An 11515-nucleotide genomic window follows, 5' to 3' on the forward strand; every position below is an offset into this window, starting at 1 on the left:
AGGCTGACTTTAAAAAGAAAAAAAAAAAAAACATCTTGCAGGCTTTGGAGCAACTCTCCCCTGACGTAGGCATCATTTGGAATCTGCAGGTACACCCTAAACATCCAGTTTATACAAGGCCGGCAAAAAAAAACAAAAAAACGAGCTATCCTCATCATTGGGTAAAAACAGATTTACAGACGAATTTATAAAGCTGGCCTTTTCCAGAGTGCAACAGCAGATGTTATTAGCAGGAAATAGAACACCGCACGATATCTTGCATCTGTGTGTTTCTTTTCGGGATCAAGCCAAACTAAATCTAACCGTCCATAAGGACAGACTGTCAGTTTTAATTCGTTTTGAGCTCAGGATAACGTCCTAAAAGCTATATCCCTTCAGGAGGATTTCCATCCTCCTCTCTCGGGGCTCTGTTGGCACTTTCTGACTTGCCTCATAAGTCCATTCCTTTTTCCGCTCAGCCAGCAGGATTAGCACAAACAGGTTATGTCAGCGTCCCGCTAAGATCCCGCTCTTTGGATCCCTCCCGCTGCAGACTCCAGACCTGCTCCCATGGCCCCCTTCGGGCCCCAAACAGCAGCGGCAGTGCTACTATCCGTGGTGCTGATCTGCAGCCTCCGGATGTTTAATCACCAACTCTCTGTGTGTTTAAAGAGAAACATCCTGTGCTTTGAAAAGTATTTATGCCTCTTGACCTTTTTCTCATTTCGTCACGATGCGAGCAAAAAACTTCAGTTTGTTTCACTGGGATTTTTAGGTGAAAAACGAGGAGAAGGTTAAGTGACATGAAAAGTAGACGTCACATGGGTCAAACTCAAGGCCTAGGAGCCAACTAGCTTTTTATGTGGTCCTCCAGACTCCATAAGGACACATAAATCAAACTTTCAATATAACAGTTTTGTGCTTACATATTATTTTATCAATCAAATCGGTTTCTGATTGACAGGTTTCTGTCAAGTTCTAGTCCATGATCGATGTGCCGAGTAGCAAAAGGTCACATTTACCGTCACACATAAGCGCAAATACTGCAAAATTCCTTGCAAATATTTCTAAATTAGCACCACCAAGTTCGGCTCATCACAGAGACGGTGGTCAGAGTTAATGAGAAGATACCTGGAGTTAAAGGGAGGGTAATCCTGAAAGAAAACCTGTTTTATGGTTGTGGATCAAAGCATATTGATGAGTTATAATGGCCTAGTCAAGGTCCAGATCTTAGTCTAATTGGAGAGACATGAACAAACTGTTTACATACACTCTCCATCCAGTCTGACAGCTGTTTTCAGAGAAGATTAGTCAAAAGAAATTGATATACATTACTTGTGCAGCTAAAACTTTCGTAGCACAGTTGATTGATGCCACATTTGTTTGATTTTGTAAATGTCTGTGGTGCTGGTTGACTTTTGATGACCTCTGGAAACATTTATTAATATCTTTAAAATGACAGCGCCACACAAACACAAACTTTTGACAGATTTTGTTTGACGTAATGGAGGCGGGCGGGACCTAACTTCACTCACGTCTTATTTTGTGCCGATGTGTCACGTAAAATCCCTTTAAACTCCACTATAACGCACTGTAGCTGTGGAAAAAAAGTTCATGGTTTACGAATACTTTTTTTTTTTTAAGCAAGTGTTAATATTTGAAGAGTTTCCTCCTGAGCTTCTCCCTGTTAGAAAACTCCTGTCCCTCTTTGCCTGCCAGGTGAGGAAATCAAATAATTTCACCTTGGCGCATTTGGGATGTCTTATTGGCTTTCTTAGCCTCAGAGTTTGAGCTCAGTGTTCCTACTTTAAATTCACACCTAGTGTTGTTTTGTTTTGTTTCATTCTCTCTCTCTTTTCTACCTGGGACTAACTTTTGACTGAAGTGACGTTCGAGCCCAGCCCCTCCTCCCACCGCTTGTTTTCGTTCGTGAGTAAGAAAGCAAGTCAGAGTATGTAAAGATGATTCCTCTTGGGGATATCTGTCTCTTCTTCTCCTCTTCTTCTGAGGGAGCATTTATTTACAGCACTGGATGTTTTGATTGACAAAAGCGGGGGGAGACGAGTGAATGCGCTACTTGTTATGCAGCTGAAGTCTGTCAAGCCTTCAACACCTGCTCTCTTTCAGATGCTTATTTCATTACAGCTTCCCTCTCTCCCAGGAGTTCAAATCCTTTTCTTAAAGAGAGAGGGGTAAAAAAAAAAGTTGTCCCACATGTTTACCTGGCCTTTGTTCTTTTTCTTTTTTGTTATCTCCATCACTCTGCCTCTCTCTCGTTATTTCTTTCTTTCTCCCTCTCACCCTCTGATTTGGTCAAGTCCTGACTTATTTGCAGCTGAGTGGGATCTCGCCAGCAATCTCAGCTCCCGAATCTTCTTTCATTAGTTCCTCTGCCTCTCTTGTGCCGCTCTGACGGCGAGCAAACGCGGGTTTATCACACCGAAGCCGAGCGAGGGAGATAAGACTAAACCTCTTTCTGTCTGTGTGGTGTGGAGACACTGCAGCTCTCTCTCTCTCCGGTGGTTTAACATTTGTCTTACGCTTCCTAATAACACCCCTGAAGGGATCTGCCTCCTCCTTGTAAAGCTGAAGCTTCCAGCTGCACACGGTCTGGTTTTAACACTCAAATAATTTACACTTGATTCTTGGTTCACACACAGAGAGAGATCTTCACTCTTAAAATGCTGAGCTTCTTTGAAGGTTACACCTTCCTCGACATAAGATGAGGCGCTGCCAGTGAGAATCCCTCCTTAGCTTCTAAATTGCTTCTTCACAGCCAAATTGCTTGTAAGACAAGTTGAACGGTAATAACTCTATTTCTGTAGGTCAAATCTGTTCACACATTTAAAACTGTTGAAGTCTGCTTTGTGCGTGTGTGTGTGTGTGTGTGTGTGTGTGCTAACTGGGCCCCATAAGAAGTGTAATTTATGGGTTCAGGGTTAGGTTTAGGACTAAGGGGTGAATTGAGTTTAAGTTATATATATATATATATATATATATATATATATATATATATATATATATTGGTCAAGGTTAGGCTATAAAAATTTGAGAAAAATTAATGAAAGTCAACACAAAGTCCTTGTGAAGATGAAAAGGCATACAGTGTATGTGCGTGTGTGTGTGTGTACTTGTATATACTGCATGGAGAGGACCACTTCAATGATGTTTACCAACAAAGGGAGGTCATTCGTGGAAAGCAAGGACCTTTTTCCACTCCTCACTTTTTTTTTTTTTTTTTTCAGAGCTACTGTATTCTATTAGTTAGGTTTAGAGGTTTGGTGTGAATTAAGTTTTGGCTAAAGTTAGGATTAGGAATAGACTAGTACTGGTTACGGTTAAGGAATATGTCTGGGTGGGTTAGGCATAAATGTTGTATTATGTGTTTTCCAGCCACATTGTATCATTTTATAGTACAATCAAGTAACTGTTACCTTTTGTTGTTATAAAAAAAGACATACATATCAAATATGACTTAAAAAATTAGACTGTATTTTAACGTCTTGAAATTTGGCCTCTGTCTCTTTAAAAAATATCCTGCTCTTTTTTAAACTCTGCCTTCAGGAAGTCATCACAACATGGCTCTTCTATTAAGCCTTTAACAATGTTTTCCACCAGCGTTGCACTGAGAAGTAACTCATATAATGGGCTCAGCTGAAGCACAGTACCACCTGGTGTTTGCTAATTACTGCTGACTAGTCGTAAGGAGCTGAGTGAAGGAGTTGGGTTATAGGGCTGCTCTGTGAAGCAGAAGCTGAGAAACCTTGAAACTGCAGCTCCGATGAGGAGCTGCGTCTCTAAGGCGATACTTGGTCCACCCAGGAGTTTTGCACAGTAGAGTGGTTGCCATGGGAGATTACAGGATTTCTTACACATGTATGAAAGAATCAAGCCAACACTCCAGATATGTTTTTGATGAAGGCATAACATTACAACGTGATGTAAAACTCAAAAAAGTAAACCTTACATAATACTGCCCCTTTAATAAAAAGATTGGAAGTCAATACAAAGTTCTCAGTTTGTATAGAAGTACAGGAATGTGTGTGTGTGTGTGTGTGTGTGTCTGTGGTCTTGTATTTGATACATTGTAAGACCCATTTCCTGAACACATACAATGTTGTGAGGACCCACTACTCATAGGATCAAAAGCCCGGGCCCCATAACAAGTGCTGTTTTTGGTTAGGGATTAGGTTTATGGTTGGACATGTAGCAGTAATGGCAAGTTTTAGAGTTTGGGTCTGGTTTAGGCTACAGAAATGAATGAAAAAATGAATGGAAGTCAGTGCAAAGTCCCTGTGAAAATAGAAAGACATACTTGTGTTTGTGTGTGTGTGGGGCACAGCACGGGATGCTATTTCTATGCAGAAAGTATGTTGCCAAGGTAACAGAAGAGTGAGAGCATGTGTGTGTGAGTGAGAGAGAGAAAGAGGCAGAGTGAGCTCTCCCTCCCCCACTACAACCACCACCTTCCCTCAACACCAGCACTGCTGCTGCAGATGCTAGAGTGCAGTGCTCCACCTTGCTAACATGCAAACATCAACGTCTCTGAGTCAAATTAAAATGTCAGCCCACTTAAAAGTTTTATTTCTAGGCTGTTGTCTTCTTCTCCCTACAGAAGAGGCTGTGAAGTTACCCTTTCGTTTTCCCGTCCTGTCTGAATATCTCACCTCTGGTCCCATTATCGGTTCTCCCAGAACCTGTCTGTGGCCTAAAAATAGAAAGCTTACCTGTCTTCCTGCCTCAGCTGGAGCTTCTCCTCAATCACTGCCTCATCCTGTGTCCTTGCTCTCTCTGTTAGCACAGCCTCAGTCACAAGTTATCACCATATCATGTAACTTTCTGACCTTTTAATATTTAATTTGAGCTATTTTTTTCCAGGGTGGAATAACAGACAACAAACAACTTCATTGAGGTTTAAAAACAAAAGTTGGAGGCACAAGTTTGAATTGATTACAGATTCTCTCTTATCTGCACAAGGGCCATGAGCAAGGTCCTGGTGTAATTCTGGTTGGATATTTGACTCACTCTTTATAGTAGAATTGATATAGGTTATTTAAATGGGATTCAGAGAGCAGTTTTATGGATATTCTAGCCCTGATGAGAGAAAGAGAAAACATTGTGGCAGTTCTCTGAATTAAAAGTTGTGTTCACACCCGGAACACTGTTGTCTGTTTATGTGCTGCTCGGAGCTTCCAAGCACCATTAGGTTACATTATGGATTTGCTGCAGATGTGCAAACATTTTGAACGCCGCTGTTCTTCCGCACTTGTTCATCCATGTCATGTGCATGCCGTGCACTGGCTCTTATCTCTGCGCTCTGTTTTTCCTCCTCTCTCCTTATCAGTCTGTCATCAGGCAATCATGTGTCACTCCTAAATCCACCTTTGTTTGATTATTGCTGTATTTCTGCATCCCCGTCACGTTCTCATTCTAGCTGGTCGCTGAAGGTGAACTTGCATCAAAAGGCAGCGAAGGCCTCTGCATCTGCATTTCAAATGACCGTGTGGCAGTGCAGCGATACGATCAGCCTGCAGACTTCATATTGAAAAATAGACTCCCAGTTTAATGAAGATGCCTTTGCAGGCCTAAACGTGCAAACCATCTGCAGCCGCTCTGTTCGATCAGCTGATCGGACAGATCCCAGTCGGCGCACAATTCACGTCGAATGTCACGCTGAGGATTCATGTATCATCTTATTAGGCACACTCACTCCACTCGAAGCAACAAATAAGATTAACGCTCAGAAACATGGCCTTTTCATAATCCCCCCATGAGCTGGTTATTTAGGGCCTGAAGCCATGCTGATTTCTGTGAGTGGATATTCAACAATATGCAAGTGAAACGGAGACACGGATTAACAGGAGAAACACAGAGTAAACAGACTTGGAAATGTATTCAAATGTATTCGTACCCCTTAGAACTCTGGGCCACGACTGGACCAATGTTGGCATCATGTTAAAGACTCTATGTTGATTTTATATGTTCTGTACCTTAAAAGTTTTCATTTATAGTTTCAGTTCCCAGTAAGTGGATTGTTATGTTTTACTACATCTGTGAACTTTACTGAATTTGCTTCAAGTTTTTCGTTTAATCATTTCTCTGCTCTTGTTAATCACCTGTTGGGTAAGTGTTCTGGCTTGTTCTTGTGCCGAGTTTCATTTTGCTTGGCGATTGTGTTGTTTTCTAGTTTCCATATGTTTATTTCTGTTTAGCTATCAGTTCCATAAGGTTTCCTTTGCTGTCTATTTTCTGAAGTTTCTCAATAATTAGTCTCACCTACACCTTATCCCAGTAATCAACTTCCCTTAGTATGTTCTTCCTGTTTCCTTTCATTTTGTGCTGGATTCTACTGCTGCCTTTTCCTCCTCCTCCTTTTCCTTCTGTTCCTCCTCCTCCTCTTCCTCATCCTCCACTACTGGACAAAGTCTCAAGTTTGGATTTTCTTGCTCTACCTTGGACTTTGTCTTTAAAATTTAGCCATTCATAAAATAACTCTGCATTCTATCTGGCCATCTATTTGCCTGCATTTGAGTCCTCTCTATACGAAACAGCAATATGGCAGCTTTGGTTGTATGTTTAGGATTGCTGTCTTGTTAGAACATCAACTCTGGCCCCAGTCCTCTAGTATTTGGCAGAATTGAACAGATTTTCTTCAAAATTTCCCCTCATGTTTAGCTCCACCCACGCAAATCTAACCAAGAAAACAATCTCTCAACACAATACTGCCACTATATTATATGCGAGACAGGCTCCTTTAAATAGTATTTTGAAAATTGGCCAATAAATTTAAGTTCAGTCTCATTTGGCCATCTTCTTTGTTGTGTCTTCTACAGGGCTGAAAACAGGATTTAATATAGCTTTGTTTAGTTCATTTAACCCCCTTGTCTCTCTTGTATTAAAGCTAGATTGCAGATCATCTCAGATCTTATTTAGTGGTATCAGAGTTAAAGGCTAGAATGGAAATTCACACTTAAAAAAAACAAAACAAAGTCATTGACCACTTTAAGACCCCCAAAATACACTGATACACTGAAGTAAATGTTGTAAATGTGGAAAAAGAGTGGGGGTGTCAATACTTTTGCAAGACACTGTAAGTGCCTGGTGGCACTTAAGATAATAATATTGACCCAAGACCTCCCAATAACAGCGTATTCTCTGGTATCATAAGCCTGAAGTGATAACAAGATTAGCACTCGAAGTAAATCACTGTGATTGAAGCTTTAAACGTCCCCCTTCACCAGCAGTTGATAAATAGTTGAGAGCCGACTGGCACATCTGCTTGGCTGCCTGCACTGCTCCTTTAGTGATCTCCTGCACCGGGGAATCAATGGGAGATCCATCATTGGCGGAGAAGCACATAGTCCAGAGAAGGAGAGCAAATCACTTCCATAAGAGATAGCAGCTATAAGGGAAATGGGCAGAAAATGGTTCCTAATAGTGCCTGGTTTGCCTGGTGCAAACTGCAGCCAGCCTCTCCAGTCGTCCATCTCCCTGAAGCATATGTAACAGAAAGATTGGAGGCTGCGAGAGAGGAGAAGTAAGCGAGGAAGGCATCTGTTCGTTCAGCGTGGGAACCCCTCAGGGGGGCAACACGATAATTTGAGTTCACGTCAAATCAGATCTTCCGAATGTGCCTCCGGATCTCGATGTGTCACTTAGTCTGTTTGTCAACCAGGAGGGGAGTCGCTCCGCAGGCACCAACCGGAGTGTCACCTTCACTCAGCCCGACGACTCCATGTTATGAAACTGCTCGCTCGTTTTCAGTCAGCTTTGTCAAAAAAATCAAAAAAATAAAAAACCCCGGCTCCAACCTGTCTCCAAACTCTCCTGGCAAACACCAGTCAAGTGGCTTTTCACGGTGAGACGTTAGTAATCACAACAGGACACTTGGCAGGGACGAGTTTTCGGCTTGAGTCATGGGTTTGATGCAGACAGTTGGTTGCTGAGTAAACACGCAGACCTTTAGTTTTTGGATTTGACCATTTAAATGATCTTTCTTCTTGTCCAGACTGCTGTGTTCCCAGAAACAGTAATCACATTCACTATTAATGAGCCATGATGTTCATTCCAGACCCATTTACTCCTCTCAATAATGCATAGTCTTTGGAATTGCCTGTGCATATTTTACTCAATGGCACCACCTCCTCCAGAGCGATACCGGTGATGTTTTGGTTGTGCTCAACACTCATGTTTCCTTTTTTTTTTCTACGTGTTCTCCTAGGAACAATGCCTGCTAGAGAAATGATGTCTCATGTGTGACTTTGACTAACATCGCCTGCTGGGTTGGAGATAATGAAACATTGCCAGTGGAACGTGCTAACTCACTTGTTGAAGGAGCTCAGTTCTCCCATTACTCCCCTCGAACCGGGCCAGTAAAAGGCTCTTCAGTTCGCTGAAGTGAGCGCGATGATCTCTCTAAATAAAGCAATTGACCGCAAAGTGAACACATCAGGGCTCCGACGTAATTTTTCTGCACAACACGATTGCCATTAACGACAGTAAGCTGTGTTATCAGACGCCATGTTGGTGGAAGTTAACCTTGGAAATCCCATTAGGGAACGAAAAGCCCAAATTAGCAACACTGAAATGAAACCTTTGATCTACAGACCTTTTAAAAGCTTTTCTTTAGACTCGTTTTCAGAACAATTGTGAACACGTGGAAGACGAAATAGATGACACGGCAAAAGAAAAGTGGTAGATAAGTGATATCTGAAAGTCATGTCTATAATAAATAGAAAAACATACTGTAGATTACACTGTCAGCTAATGGACCATTAACTGCCAGTCTTTGTGTTTTGTATTGCTTTTCTTTTTATGTTGGAGTTTAAATGCTATTTTTAACTTCCCAGATAGAACATTTTTGTTGCAGATATTGTTCAGAATCACATAAGATTAGGTATTTGTCAATATAACTTTTCTACAGTAGCAGCAAGCCTTCTTGTTCACCACAATATTGACTCCTAGTATAATATGAAACATAATCAATGTTATATGCCTTAAATCTCAGTAACACACTAAATTTGATCAGTATAACCTCATCACACCAATGAAATTAGTTCTTTCTTCGCAAACAATCTTGCTCCTCCAGCTATATTGACAATGTTTTCTTGCGTAGCAGCTAGCTGAAGTGTTTGGCTAACATTAGCATGTCTCCTCTCTGTTATATGACTTGCTAAAGATTCAGTTATAACATATCTTGTGCGGCTCAAATTGCATAAAAAGTTGTTCTCTTGCTTCATTAATTAAGCGCTTCGAATGTTGTAAAATTTAACAACTTGCATCTCAGCTGCTCTCCACTACAGCAGCACTAGCGGCTGTTGGGACCAGCAGAGATTTGTAGAGAAGTACCTTCTTTTGGCAGCACTCTGGCAGCCCTCCCCCACAGAACAATGTGGAACTGAAAGACTATTGATCAGTACGACACTAGGTATTAGACCTCATAAAAATTATGTATCCAATAATAAGAGTAGAATAACTCAGTCCAGGTTTGACCAATCTGTATATGGAGTACTCTATAGGACTTTATATGTTTGTCTCAATGTCTAAAACAAACAAGCAAAAAACATAAAAACCTTAAGAGACTCTTTCAAAGTAGAATAGAATAAAGCTTCCACGAATCTTAAGCTATGTTTCAAAAATCTATTTTTAATGATAAATAACCCAAATCACATTTGACCTGTCTGAATGTTACAGATAAATCAATTGCAGTGTGGAAGAGCCTTTTATTTAGGACTGCATTACAGATGCCACATTTAGCACCATAATTTGAAGTGAAAAATGACGGTTTGTTTGGATTATTGGTTTTCCCTCAGGAGCTTTTGTTGGGAAAAAAAAGAAAAGGAACATTACAAAATTATTCCTACTGCTGCAAAAATAACTACATCAACATGTGGATGTTTACAGTTCTGACAATACCTTCCATAATACTTATTGTGATTTTGATTTTTGATACATAGACCTAAACCAAACACAAAGAATAAACACAAGCCAACATTAGCAGTAGTCTTCAATTCAAGTGCCTCAATATGGATACTTTTACACCTATTTGCCATTCTGTCTTTTATAGATAAAACAAGCTGACACTAGCTAGTTAATTATGTCTAATGAGGGCAATTAGGCCATTGGATCATAAAGAGCTTGCAGTCAGAAATGATTCTAATAGTTGGTGGAGAGGAATGCAGTGCTATGTTAATTTCTCTAATTAAACTTTTTAAAACATTGATGTACTTTAAGTTGGGTTTAGTCAGGCAGTCTGATATCGATCATTTAAAAGCGTCTTGACAGAAACCCAATTGGGACATCCCTAATTTTAGGTATTTGTTCTTTCATAATTTTTTGCAGAGACACAACAGAAGATCCATTCTTATAAGTCTGGAGCGGCTCAACCAAAGAACCTAGCCCGGTTGACAAACTCAGTCAAGTACTGAGCTGATGGCATCAATGATTTAGAGAAAAATTGGCACCTTCAAAAAGCTTGAAAACATGAACCTGACTCATCCTGAGCAACATTTAAAGATGCGAGGAACGACTCCAGAATGTATTCTATCAAAGATTATGAGTTGTGATGGAAGTTGCCTTCAGTGTTCCCCAGAAACATGATGGCACCTTTCAGCTGTCAGCATGAGGCAGAATAGTGAGCTGAATAGAGAGCGGGGTCATGAGGTGATGCCAGGAGGGGAAAGGCCACACACGGGCCTGGAGACACATTACAGGGGTTAGAAAGTGGGTCAGGCTCATGCACTTTGGTGAAGGGAACCATGTGGTTTTGATGTTGCCGCAGGCTTACACTCTGCTATGCTTGTCGTCTGACCTCCAGTCGAGGTCTCTCACCCCGCTGCAACCTCCTCCCCATGCTCACCATCTCAGAGAAGGTGTGCAGAATACCTAAGAGGCTGCGGGGCTGCCTCACAAAAGGCAGCTATTTTCTGCCTCCCCTGCTCTACATTCTGTCTTGTCTCTCTGTAAATCTCTGAGTTATCTTCTCCACACTCTTGCTTCTTCATCCACAACCCCTGTGCCTCAGCCTCCAACCCTCCTCACTGTATTTGTTTCACAAAACCTTCCATTTTCGCCTCTCCACGCTGTCTCCGCTCCAGAAAAGCATCTATTATTAACAAACACCTCAGGCTCCCACCAACAAGCTAAACCAAGGCCTGGCCCAAGCTCCTTGGCATTTTAATCACCTGTAATGAGGACCCAAATGATGAATGCATCCAGTTCAAATGACGGGAATTAATTCACGTCTCACACTTACAGTCTAGGCAGATGATCCTAAAAGGTTTTCCCTGGGCAAAAAAAAGAAAAAAAAATCCAACGAGCAATCGGTCTTAAAGATCTCGTTCTGGAGGATAACACATACCACCTCAATCCCGCCACTGTAGCCTTACAATTAGCCGCACACGGATTCCCACTGTGGGAGGCTGGGTTTAACCTCTTCTGCCGCAGGTTTCCGCAGTGGCTGCAGGCTTCAGAGAGGAACAGACATGCCGCAGTTAGATGAGCAAGGAGATCTGTGAGCAAGCAGGGTGTCCCCCGA

The 11515-nt window shown here is 41.5% G+C and overlaps 1 long non-coding RNA gene across 1 annotated transcript; it reads left to right on the forward strand.

The window, feature by feature from the left end:
• The first annotated feature begins 7426 nt into the window (after positions 1 to 7426).
• On the forward strand, positions 7427 to 11251 carry LOC106954553 (uncharacterized). Its single transcript, XR_001426384.1, has 2 exons — positions 7427 to 8376; positions 10321 to 11251. It is a non-coding gene; the product is annotated as an uncharacterized LOC106954553 (long non-coding RNA).
• Positions 11252 to 11515: the final 264 nt, after the last annotated feature.

This window comes from Poecilia latipinna, unplaced genomic scaffold (genome assembly GCF_001443285.1).
Source record: "Poecilia latipinna isolate Pla-1442-1.1 unplaced genomic scaffold, P_latipinna-1.0 Scaffold663, whole genome shotgun sequence".
NCBI lineage: Eukaryota > Metazoa > Chordata > Actinopteri > Cyprinodontiformes > Poeciliidae > Poecilia > Poecilia latipinna.